Source organism: Salmo trutta, unplaced genomic scaffold (assembly GCF_901001165.1).
Source record: "Salmo trutta unplaced genomic scaffold, fSalTru1.1, whole genome shotgun sequence".
Taxonomy (NCBI): Eukaryota; Metazoa; Chordata; class Actinopteri; order Salmoniformes; family Salmonidae; genus Salmo; species Salmo trutta.
Window position 1 is genome coordinate 20,001 of NW_021823020.1, and position 12,080 is coordinate 32,080.

At 42.3% G+C, this 12,080-nt stretch overlaps 2 pseudogenes; one reads left to right on the plus strand and one right to left on the minus strand.

The window, feature by feature from the left end:
- LOC115188251 (ubiquitin carboxyl-terminal hydrolase 47-like) overlaps positions 1 to 2,823 on the plus strand; it is a 21,011-nt pseudogene extending 18,188 nt beyond the window's left edge.
- Positions 2,824 to 4,565: 1,742 nt separating this feature from the next.
- Positions 4,566 to 8,985, minus strand: LOC115188248 (dickkopf-related protein 3-like; annotated as a pseudogene).
- Positions 8,986 to 12,080: the final 3,095 nt, after the last annotated feature.

Genomic DNA, 12,080 nt, shown 5'->3' on the forward strand with positions numbered 1-12,080 from the left:
GAGTGTGACTCCAAATACAGACCTTCCATGGGTTGATAAATTGGATTTCCATTGATTTTTTTTTGTGTGATTTTGTTGTCAGCACATTCAACTATGTAAAGAAAAAAGTATTTAATAAGATTATTTCATTCATTCAGATCTAGGATGTTATTTAGTGTTCCCTTATTTTTTTGTGCAGTATATACACACACAACACACATGTTGTATGTATGTATGTGTGTGTGTGTGTGTGTGTGTTGTGTGTGTGTGGGTGTGTTGTGTGTGTTGTGTTTGGTGTGTGGTATATATGTGTTGTATAGATCTCATCCATGACGCTCCTCTTGGTCTTCTTACAGATAACCATTCGATTAGGCAGAAGCACTGAAGAAGGTCGAGTATCGGGTGAAAGTGTACCAGTCTACTAGGTGAATGATGCCGAGGTAAGGACCGGGATTTGCTGATGTTTCTTTCAAACACACAAGTGATTGTTATTCGGTGGTGTGTCAATTTTGTCACTTAACAGCAGCCTGTAGGTTGTGTCACTGATGGATTTATCACCAGGGTGTATTATGTGACAGTTGTATATGTCATTGTTTCATGCTTAAGTGTGTGTGTTGTGTGTGTGTGTGTGTGGTTGTGTGTGTGTCTCCTCCCCAGCCCTGTAAGTTCCTCGTAGACACAGTGTTTGCTAAGGGCATGACTGTGAAACAGTCCAAAGAGGAGCTAATGCCTCAGCTGAAAGACCAATGCAAGCTGGACCTCACATTGACAAGTGGGTTCCAACCTTACACACTTAAAAACATGTACAGTCAAGTAACTCCAATCTGCATATCTAAGATGATCTATGTACACAATCCAATGCACAGGAATGTATGGGCACACATCCAACCATACATAAAATATTATACACTTGAATCCCTTACCTACATATTTTCTTATGAAAGCATTTGTTGTCACCGGCAACTTGACTGTAAAAGGTTCCACAGTTGTCTTTGTGGTGATACAATCAGAATGTCAAAGTCTAGTAATTGACCAGATGCTCTTATCCAAAGCGACTTAGAGGGCAATCAGGTAAGTGCCTTGCTCAAAGGCACATCAACAGATTTCCTCGGACCTAGTCAGCTCGGGAATTCAAACCAGTGACCTTTCAGTTACTGGCCAAATGCTCTTAAACCGTTAGGCCTACCTGCTGCAGATCCTCTCACTTCAAAATAGCATGGGCATCTTGTTCTCTTATGGATGGGTACTGTGAGTGACCTTTAAAGCCACTGACTCACAGCTGATGCTTATTGCTAGAAGTGTTGTTGAATCCTAATTTGTGGTGGGGGTCAGTTCCGTCCTCAGGAAGAAGACGTGGAAGAACCCAGGGACAGTGTTTCTGGACTACCACGTCTACGAGGAGGACATCAACATCTCCAGTAACTGGGAGGTCTTTCTGGAGGTTCTAGATGGTAATACTGGTTTGCTATTGTTTTTTTTGGACTACTCTCTTCAGAGCCATTGTAATTCGCCTCATGGTCATCATAGCCTGAATAGAGACAAACTTACACTAAATATATTACTGCTTTTATATCAAAATGCCTATATTAGGTAATATAAAATGGTTTTAGAGGAAGATTAACATAATTACTTCTGTAAAAAGGAAAAAGACCTGTGAACTGAATTGTCTCTCTTCTGAATGATAGCACTTGTGAGAGAGCGAAGAGAGGCTGACAGAGACAGTGTGTGTGTGTGCTCAGCCATCCCCAACCTCCTCTCCTGTCCCATTCCAGGACCGGGAGAAGATGAAGTCCATGTCCCAGCTGGCTGTGCTGACCCGCCGCTGGACCCCCCGCCCAGATGAAAGCTGGAGCCCTTCCAGGGAAGGGTTCTGGAGAGCAGCAGTGTGGGAGGAACTCAAGGAAAAGGTGTGTGTGTGTATTCACTACTGATGTGGTGCCAGGCCTTGTACATGTCTAAGGCCACAGACACGCTGGATTGCAAGGCAGCACTGTGGGATTGTCTTACCCACTAGTGCTAGCTCCCAGCGACATCACTGGGTCTGATGCACCACTTGGGAGTAGTGAGATGCACTGTAACTTTTCACATCACAGTATATAACATCAGCCTCTAGACTTTGAGATGCATAAGTAGATGTTGCAAGGTAAAATTATAGGGCATGCTAAATTAATATAAAAGGCCATTTGTGACATCAATTCTCTCTCTCTCCAGCCTCAGTGAAATAAGTGGTATTCCTCTTGAAAACCTGGACTTTGCCAAGGTAGGTAAACCGTGTTTTGACACTGTAAGGATTTATGTTTTTCTCTTGCGTTGATCACTCCACTTAATTTCCCTGAAATGTTTCCCAGTTTACTGACTGGCGTCCTGATTGTCTCCTGCAGGGCGCGGAACATTTCCTTGTGATATCTCGGTATTGGAGATTCCATCAGGATCTGGACTGGAAACCCTAAAGTGTCCACTCTGAATGTGTGGCCTCTGTACATCTGTGATGATGGTGCTGTGGTCTTCTACAGGTAAACCCCCTCATGTTCAGGGAAAACTGCAGATATTTGTTTATATACGTATATTCTGCAGAAAGTCTCACAGCTTGTGCTCTTGTGTTTCAGGACAGCACAGAGGAGCCTATAGGAACCAGTCTTAAGACGAACGCAATGAGTCTGATGAAGAAGGAGAGCAGACCGGCCTGCTGAAGACTGGCCCACCGGGTCAGTTACTCACCTCGTAAGGAGGAAGGCCCTTAAGATCTACCTGGATGGGGGCCCGGTCAGGGACCCGGGGCAGGACTGAGGCCCTTCTGAGGCCCGTCCCAGTTAGCTGCCTGCCTGCCTGCCGCAGTGTAGCTTGGCCCGGGCCAGGGGACCCTGTCTGGCGTGGGGCCCGACGTTGACTCGACGACGTCACCAGAGGCAGTGGCGGCTCACACGCCCTCTTTTGTCCTCCCATCTGAGCTCCAGGGGAAAGAGTGGCTCAGAAATCATATTGGGCACTATAGTTTATTGTACTGTGAAGTTTAAAGGGAAGTGCAAAAGCTATTCATAAAAAAAACAAAAATACCATACAGACAAATCAGTTTAACGGAAATGTTCCAGATATGGGTGCACGATCAGAGTAGAGCTGTGTAGCCAGAGGGAAAGAAATGTCTGTCTGTTTCCTCTCCTCTCTCTTCTGCGCGACACTTTATTTCTCCTCATCTCTCTCTAGCACTTGGTTTCTCGCTCTCCCTCTGTTAGGCAGACTAGCAAGAGACTACCTGACCCATCTGTGGACATGTACCTGGTTCAAATTCTCCACATTTGATATTTCACCAGGCTAGAGCGATGCTCGTCCAACCCACCCAACCACTTTAGAGACTGAGTATAAAGCCAAGAGTATCTACGACAACAAACTCACTTTCATCTTCTTCCAGTTATTTGTCTTCTTTAATTCAAACTGCAGTTTATCATCCTTGGCAAATTGATTCCTTAGTTCACACTCAACATTTGAATGACCTCTTCTTCTCTGATTCTATAAGTGGTCATTTTTTTTAAATTTGTTGACGTTCTGCTGTTTTCCCACAATGCCACAGTGTGCATCACTGTGGAAACGTCCTCTTACTGCTGCTCCAACCCCCTACGCTTTACAGGAGCTCAGCCTCTGTCAATTTTCCTCCTGATTCACTGATACGTGTTAGTCTTCCAATTACCAAGGAAATGGTAACTAGACCACCAAGTAGACTACGTTAAGGCGCTCATTATTTTGTTCAATGTAATTATTTTGATGTTATTGTGAGCGCCTCTGGCACACATTAAAACATTTTGTCTGTTTAAACCTTATGTTAATTTAGAAACCTGTTTATTTCCTCTGTCGTTTTATTTCTGCAAGATGTGAATGGTGTGCGTGTCTGTCGAGGCCACGTGCATGCTGATTGCTTGAGGGGCGGGAGCCCTCAGTGGTTTTGGGAGATGGTTGGGTCTTGGTTGTGGCAATATATACCTGCTGCTGCTTCTCATAGACTGAGACCAGAGGGCATAGACCCTACTGGACCAGCTGACTGGGTCCTCTACACTGCAGGACCCAGCAGAGCTCTTCTGGGCTTCTAATGCTGCCCTGCCACAAGCTGTTCACGTAAAATGCCAATAAAATAATTTGCTTCTTTGTTTTGAGGTTTAAATCGTGTGTGATTTTAGAATGAAATTAAAAATGTTTTTTTTTCATAACTGCAGTATTCTGTTATTGTAAATTAAGTATTTTGAATCCCACTTTACCAATGCTGCATTATATGTATTGAACATGGTATACATATAAGAATCTTTACATCTCAAGAATAGACATCTACATTTTCAAAGCCTTTTATTTTCTTATGAGCAACAGTTGTGCAAGCTGCATGTGTCTGGGTTATAGTTTCCATTACCAAGTTGTGAGCATGATGAGCCGACCCACCATATTTCTGTCAAAGTGCTCCATATATTCAGAAATTTCATCTGTCCTTGTTTAAACCACTATTTAACACAAAATCCAGGACTAAGCAAGCTACTTCACATGTATACTGGGCATTATGTTTATTCTTTCTTCATCCCTAACTGACTTAATTCCTTTGAGCAAGGGCCTCAACGGTGCATCTCCAGCAAACTCTCCATCCTGAGGGTAGGCACATAAGTGAGACAATCAGAGAGCAGGAGTGTATGTTTAAGTACATATTTGGTTAAAACACGAACTCTTATTGCGGTATTGGAGTGTAGTCATCATAACACACTACCTTTGAACAGCTGTGAACGTCTAGGAATTGGATTTCCCAAAAATGTAAATTCCATCTAATACATAACATGGTGTTATGCACTATGCAACATCTAGAGCTTTGGTTACTTCGAGCAGGTAGAAAAAAAACTGCAATGGCTTGAATAAAACAATGACAAGCTTACAAATGGAAGAATTTTACATGTAAGCCTTGTGAGGACGGTAAGCAACTTCATTTTCTAGGCTGAAATCACTTGAGACCCCTCTATCTGATTGTCTATTGGCCTGAAAAGGTTGAGCTGCATGGCTACTCCTAGACAGATAGTCATTTCTGAATAAAGTGTGGTCTGTCAGGTCCTCTTCACTCGAGTTCTGTCTTTTCAGACACAGGGAGCCTCGTCTGTCAAAAGAGATGAGAAATATCAATTTGTAGCATCATACTGGGTCAACAGCATTTTGAGTGATAGCTATGGCTTTTGCCTACCAAGTGTTTTTGCAAAAAAATGTAATGACTTATGCCTTCATTTCAATTGAATATAATGGTGTAGGGTTGCAGCACATAGACTCTTACCCGAGATGTTGGCACTGGAGGTCCCCAGCACAGGGGCAGTGTGTCCCTTGGTCCCTGGCCCTCTATGTCCCAGGACAGCAGCTCCATAAGGTTGGTTGGAGGAGCCATGACAGCGCTCACGTTCTATTGGCTTGGCTGTGCACACCGGAAGCAGCAGGGCTGACCACAGAGGTAAGGGTAGAGAGATGGGTAGCGACAAAGGTAAGTGACATTACTACAGAAATGTTAATACAGGAGTACCGATATGGACAGTGCTTGGAGGGGAAAGCAGGGTTATGGGCCTTCACATGATCACTTCAATGATCTGAAACTTCAATGCACCCTGCTTCACTTGACTTCGTGACTATCATAATTGCTAGGGACAATTACTTGAGAACAGACTTTGGGTATCGCAATTTGAAGCACTCCTTTTTTGAATGTCAAAGAAATCCCTGTAGGTTTTTATCTGGCTGAGTCAAAGCCAAATGAAAGGAGTCCATTTCGCTCCCCACAGATGATGTTAATTTCATGTAGAATTGACTCATGGTGTATAATTTAGCAGAGGAATTATGTTCTGTGTGTGGCCTTGTGGCCTGTACCTTTATGGAAAGCACAGCAGAAGGTCTGGGCTGCAGTCGTTCTGGTATTGGCAGATTGCTGCCAGCTTCCCCCTTAGTGGCGTTCTGGCTGCACTGGCCCACCACACACAGCTGTCCTGTACAGCACTCCTCATTCTTTTTGCATGGCTGGAACACACACACACAGTGATAAACTGTTAGATGACATGCATGGCATCATAATAAGCCCCATGGTCATGGAATGGCATGACCGTCTCGTGTAACTCTCATAGCTCTCTAGGTGCAGCAAATTCCTGCTACTTGTGCAAGCTGAACCAATTTTGGGGATCTAATTAATAGTTTGCTGCTTGACATATGACTGTGTTTTTCTGTGCAGGATATTAACACAGGCTTATCACGAGGAATAACTATTCTCAGCATACCTTTGACTTTGAATGCAAGCCAGTATCTACAGTATTATGTGGATGGATTTTCACTCTGCCCTGCCAAAACATTGGTCTTAAATTCAATTAAATTGCTTGTGTCTGTAGAGTATCCTCTCTTATTACCTTCATCCTGCTCCTCTCTTTGTCCTCAGAGAGAGAGGGAGAGAGGTGGAGCTCTTATTCAGTCAGGACACATGCTTTGATACGCAGCAAGAGGAGAGAAGCGCTCCCCCATGATACACTCCAGTTACACTTGTGGCAACACTGCAATGCAGTAACAATGCAGAAGCAGCTGCATCATATTGTTTAAGCAATCTGCTGCTCTGTGATTGCTGCGTGTGTGCATGTGTGCACTAAGGCACTGTTACAAAAACTGGAGATGGTCTGAAGTAGTACGTAATAGGAACTAGCAAGGAGTCAAAGTCCCCTGGGAAATATAGGTCTGCATAAATACATTCTAGATAGGTTCAGTGTCAGGGTTTGTAAAATGTGTGTGGCACTGTTAATAACCATGAAATGGACCTACCACGTCGAGGGCTTTGCAGGTTAGACACTTGGATCGGTGCGTCTCATACCGGCAATATTTCCCCTTCTCACAGTCCTCATCAATGATACACTCCTAGGGAAGAGGGGACATTCAAGACACACCCTCTTTCACAGACAAACCTGCAGAGGGTTGCTATATGGTACCAAAGCCGCCCACAATCCAGAGTTTTTCACTAGAAACAGATTGTACTGGAAGAATTGGCTAAATCACACATGGTAGTCTTGAAGAGAAATTCAGAGGTGGTAGCCATGTACTATTGCAAACTTCTTTACAAAAGTTACTTTAAAATAACTTCAAAGTACATTTTTGAGGATGTGATACGTTGTGGCATGATCGCCTCCAATATTTATCTGTGCCTAAAGTGACCTGAATAAAATGGGCCTGCTGGTGAAACTGGGACAATGGGCTACTTGTCCCAAAATTAAAGTAAACATCCAATTCCCTCTCACTTGTCTCTCTACCACATATCCTAAGGAAAAGACTGGCAGGAAAAGCACGCTCTGAGACTGTCTATTATTTCAACTAAATATTAAAACCTGTAACTGCAATAAAGAAAATGCATGTTAAATGTACATGGTGTTACGAAATGACTACACACAATGTTTACCAAAAGCACCCGAATCAAATGATAGACATTTCACAGTTATTGTTCAAAACTATCCAGCTAGATATTGTGACTAAAACCCCCAAAACAAATTACTAAAATCCCCTCAGACTTTGGCTGATAAGATTGAGCACTTCTTGCACTGTGTCCTGGTCAGAGGTCTGTTATAGCAGTAATCTAGTGTCTGTCTCCAAAGACCTTCTGTATACTAGTCAAAGACATGCACTCACGCACACATCTGGCTTTATTGATCTGTTAAATTATTTTGCTATTATCTGCCTGATCAGCAGCCTCATCAGGGCTGAGACGTGGCTGCCATATATAATTAATGTACAGACAGGATTCAGCTCTGAAAAGAGCTCATCAACCAGCCACCATCCTGTCACTCTGCCTGGATAAGACGTAGCTTTAGCCTGGCTTATGGAGAATGAGACAGCACAGTTGAGACTGGAGAGGCGTACAGAGCATGGGGAAAGTGAAATGAGACGCCCAAACATGACAGCAGCTGTGGCCGCATGCAGAGCAGCACAGAAAGAGGAAACACAGCCCATGACTTGATGAATCTTTCATGAATTGTGACTTGCATTAAGGATGGAATTGTTTTCATCTTATGCCCCCTGTCTTTATTAAACACAAACACCAGTTAGAGTTGTAGTGTTCCAGTTATTGTGGATAATATATGTTTTTTTTTAATCTGTTGTAAATCATGGAGGGAAATTCCAAAGATTGTTGTTGACTCACATGATTAATATTATTTTCCTTGCCACTGGACTGGATAATTGTTCCGGTGATATGGGTCTCTCCTGTTCTGTTGTCTGTCTCCTAAAGAAAGAGAGACACATTTCTAGTTAGGATCACTTCTGTAGGAATTCTGCAATTTTGCTTTCAGTCTTCATAACAAATGTGGGATGCCAAAATAATACTACCATACAGTATTACAATTCATAATAGCATTTCAGCATCCTAGTTTTTAGTGGAATACAGGATAATAATACATTTGCGTATGACTACTACTGTACCTTGTGCACTGTCTCTATGGTGTGAATGGATTGGTTTTTCAACCACACTCTCAGAAGTGCTTTCCTTGTGATCATTGAGGGAAGGTTATTGGGATGCAAGCTGGACTTGGCACTCTCATTGTCCATCTAAAGAGGTTTGATGCAAAGATAAACGTTGCATTGAGGTCACCACTGTTTGTTTTTTACACATTGTGCATGTTAAGATTGACTTAGACTCATCTCAACCCACATGGGCAACTGTTTAATAAGTCTAATAAACATGTATGTCTCAAGTTAAACTTCTGGTTGCTTTAACAAAAAAGTTTCAGATCAACTAAAATTATATAATAATAGTTGTCTGTTGCATTTTACATAACATAAAAAATCATACAAATGAAAGGGGGTGTTATGGGACATAATAGGCTCATTTATTTGTATCAAAGCTCTGCAAATATACATCTGAGTAGACCTAACCATTAACCGACCTGGTGCACCGCGTCCTCCAGTTTATTATGCGTGTCCCTCCGTCAGTTGCTCTACCTCCTCAAACATGTCGTTTAATGTCGTGTGTCCTTGTGCCATATTATCCCCAAGGATCTGGTTGATTCCAAATCCACGGGCCTGGCAGATTCAGGAAGGAGGATTGCATGGATAGACGTTAGGCTCAGGGTTAGAAGAGAAAGATACAACATCCTTGCTGCTGCGCGAAAAGGCACCAGAATGAATTAGGTTCTTTGGACGTCGCCTCTGCGCATTGGGTGTGTGCGGGTGATGCAGCTGCTGGGGCACTCTGTCGGAGGGGGGGGGACTATATTGCCTTATGCGTGTATTTATATTTTGAGAAAGATGTAGTTATTTTGCCCCAAGTTATACTACGGAATGTAGGCTATAGCCTAATTGACAGGAGCAAGCCAAGGTGGTACGTTTTCGATGCTCATACCTTTCACAGCCTATTCTGGGCCAGCCGCTGCAGGCTGTGGGAGGATGCGGCCAATGAAGGCGGGACGGTGGCACCCCGCAATGAGCAGACTTGACCTAGAGCCTTTGTTGACGTTGGAACATCTAATGAGACCACCGTCAGTGTTGACAACGACTCTTTATTTTGTCTCTTCAACTAGAAGTTTATAATTGACTTGTTATTATGTTTCCCAATCATTAGGCCTAGTTACAATGTATTAAGTTGTGATAATTAGCTACACAGGAATAGAGTCTGCTGTGACTGTATGTATTCGTGGATGCATGATATGGCTCCGTCGCATGTTTTCACCCATTTACCACTAGATGACTCATTTGCATGGAAATATTTTCAGTAGCCTAGTTTATAGGTTTATGGCTATGAAACCATACTGCTAGACGTTTGCGTTAAACGCCCACCCGCCACCGCGAGCAACCGCCGGACTCAGTAACATCTTATGTAACCATATTATGCTAATTGAGTGTCCTGGATTAGCTTTATATGTTAAGTCTAGTCGAGGACCAGGCTGTTTAGAGAGGTCACTCCTTGGTAGAGGGCCTTGTGATGACACTGGGGCAGAGGTGTCACGGTGATTACCTGGCCATGTCATCGCCCTCATCTGAACATGTCGTTTTATGTCATTGAAGAAACAGTCAATATTTTGAAGCAGTCCAATTTTACTCACTGCGTTACTGATTGCCAAATGTAGCCTATTAGAGGATACATACATTTTGCGTAATTTGACTCATGTTCTTTGTTTTGTTTGTTTGTTCTTGAAACATTATACTGGACACTACACTGAACCGCTGGGATATTATTTTTTGGTTAGAGCCTGTGCACGTGCCTCTATCATTTGCTGAGTGCAACTTGCGCCTCAAAATGTATTCGAATTATTACAATGATATGCATCATGATTTAGGCTATATGCTGAGATTTCATTTGGTTAATTATTTGTAGCTTAATTAGCAAACTAACCATTAACTGAAATACATCTTTATTCTCCGTAAAATAATCAGAGTATACTACTATCTATGCTGTCATTGTTTTGCACTGTGGCTACATGTACAGTATTTGCGTCTAAAGTTGTAATGACGCCTTTATCATTTACATTTCGAGCACAGTGTATCAGAAGTTACATTGGTCTTGTAATCTCCAGCACCGCCCTCATGCAACAGACGGGACGGTACTATGGTGAAGACAGTAATTAGCCCAGTAGTAGTTCAGAGTGAGTGACTGGAAGAGACGTACCGACACATGTAGCCAGCGCAATTCTATTAGATACATTTTCTCTGACCGGTCATTGAGGTTTGAATATCCTTCTACAATCAACTGCCAAGACTGGACCAGTTGATTATATTTCTAATCTGTAAACTAAAGTAAGTCACACTTCAATTACGCATGTTTCACAATCAGTGACCGCTGGGCAGATGTCTAGGCAATTGAGCAACATGACAGTTAAGTCTGAACACTGTGACATAGTTCATTCAAGGTGTAAAATCGAATCTTATCTGAGGAATTGATTTTGGTTTCTCACTGTGGGATTTGTACACGTTTTTTTTGCCTTAGTATTCAAATAAATACATTCTGATAGGATTAGATACAGATTCCTGTACATACAGTAAGAGCCTGTATGTCTGAACTGGACATAAACATCTAGTTTGTCTCCATACTCTGATAAAATAGCTCTGAGTGTTCAACCATTTAAAATAATGATGAATGTGTCTCCACCATAATCCAGGTTTAAACGCCTTTATGCTTGATGTGTCTGGCTGAGGGGGTGCTTTGCTCTAGGAGGGACTGGTGCACTTTACAAATAGATGGCATGATGAGGAGGGAAATTATGTGGATATATTGAAGCAACATCTCAAGACATCAGTCAGGAAGTTAAAGCTTGGTCACAAATGGGTCTTCCAAAATGGACAATGACCCCAAGCATGCTTCCAAAGTTGTGGCAAAATGGCTTAAGGACAACAAAGTCAAGGTATTGGAGTGGCCATCACAAACCCCTGACCTCAATCCTATTTGTGGGCAGAACTGAAAAAGCGTGTGCGAGCAAGAAAGCTTACAAACCTGACTGTTACACCAGCTTTGTCAGGAGGAATGGGCCAAAATTCACCCAACTTATTGTGGGAAGCTTGTGGAAGGCGACCCAAAACGTTTGACCGAAGTTAAACAATTTCAAGGCAATGCTATCAAATACTAATTGAGTGTATGTAAACTTCTGACCCACTGGGAATGTGATGAAAGAAATAAAATCTGAAATAAATCATTCTCTCTACTATTATTCTGACATTTCACATTCTTAAAATAAAGTGGTGATCCTGACTGACCTAAAACACAGAATTTTTACTAGGATTAAATGTCAGGAATTGTGAAAAACTGAGTTTAAATGTATTTGGCTAAGGTGTATGTAAACTTCCGACTATCTGGCTTAGTTTTACATGGCATGGTATTTCTTTACATTGAGTTACATTAAGAGAAAGACAATGATTAAGCAGTCATTCATTGAGGGTTCATCACCCTTTTATCTCAGGAAAACTATATTATTAGTTGATTGTTTTCTTAATCATAGTATACTGTAAAGGCTCTATTATATTGTACTTTATATCAACATATATTACTGTCTGCACAAGCCAAGTGAGCATTTTCTCCCCCTGCAGCTCTTAGTGGTGAAATACAGAGTTACACAACTGTAAATGGCCCTTTGCGTGTCATTGGGGAGAGGGGGGCA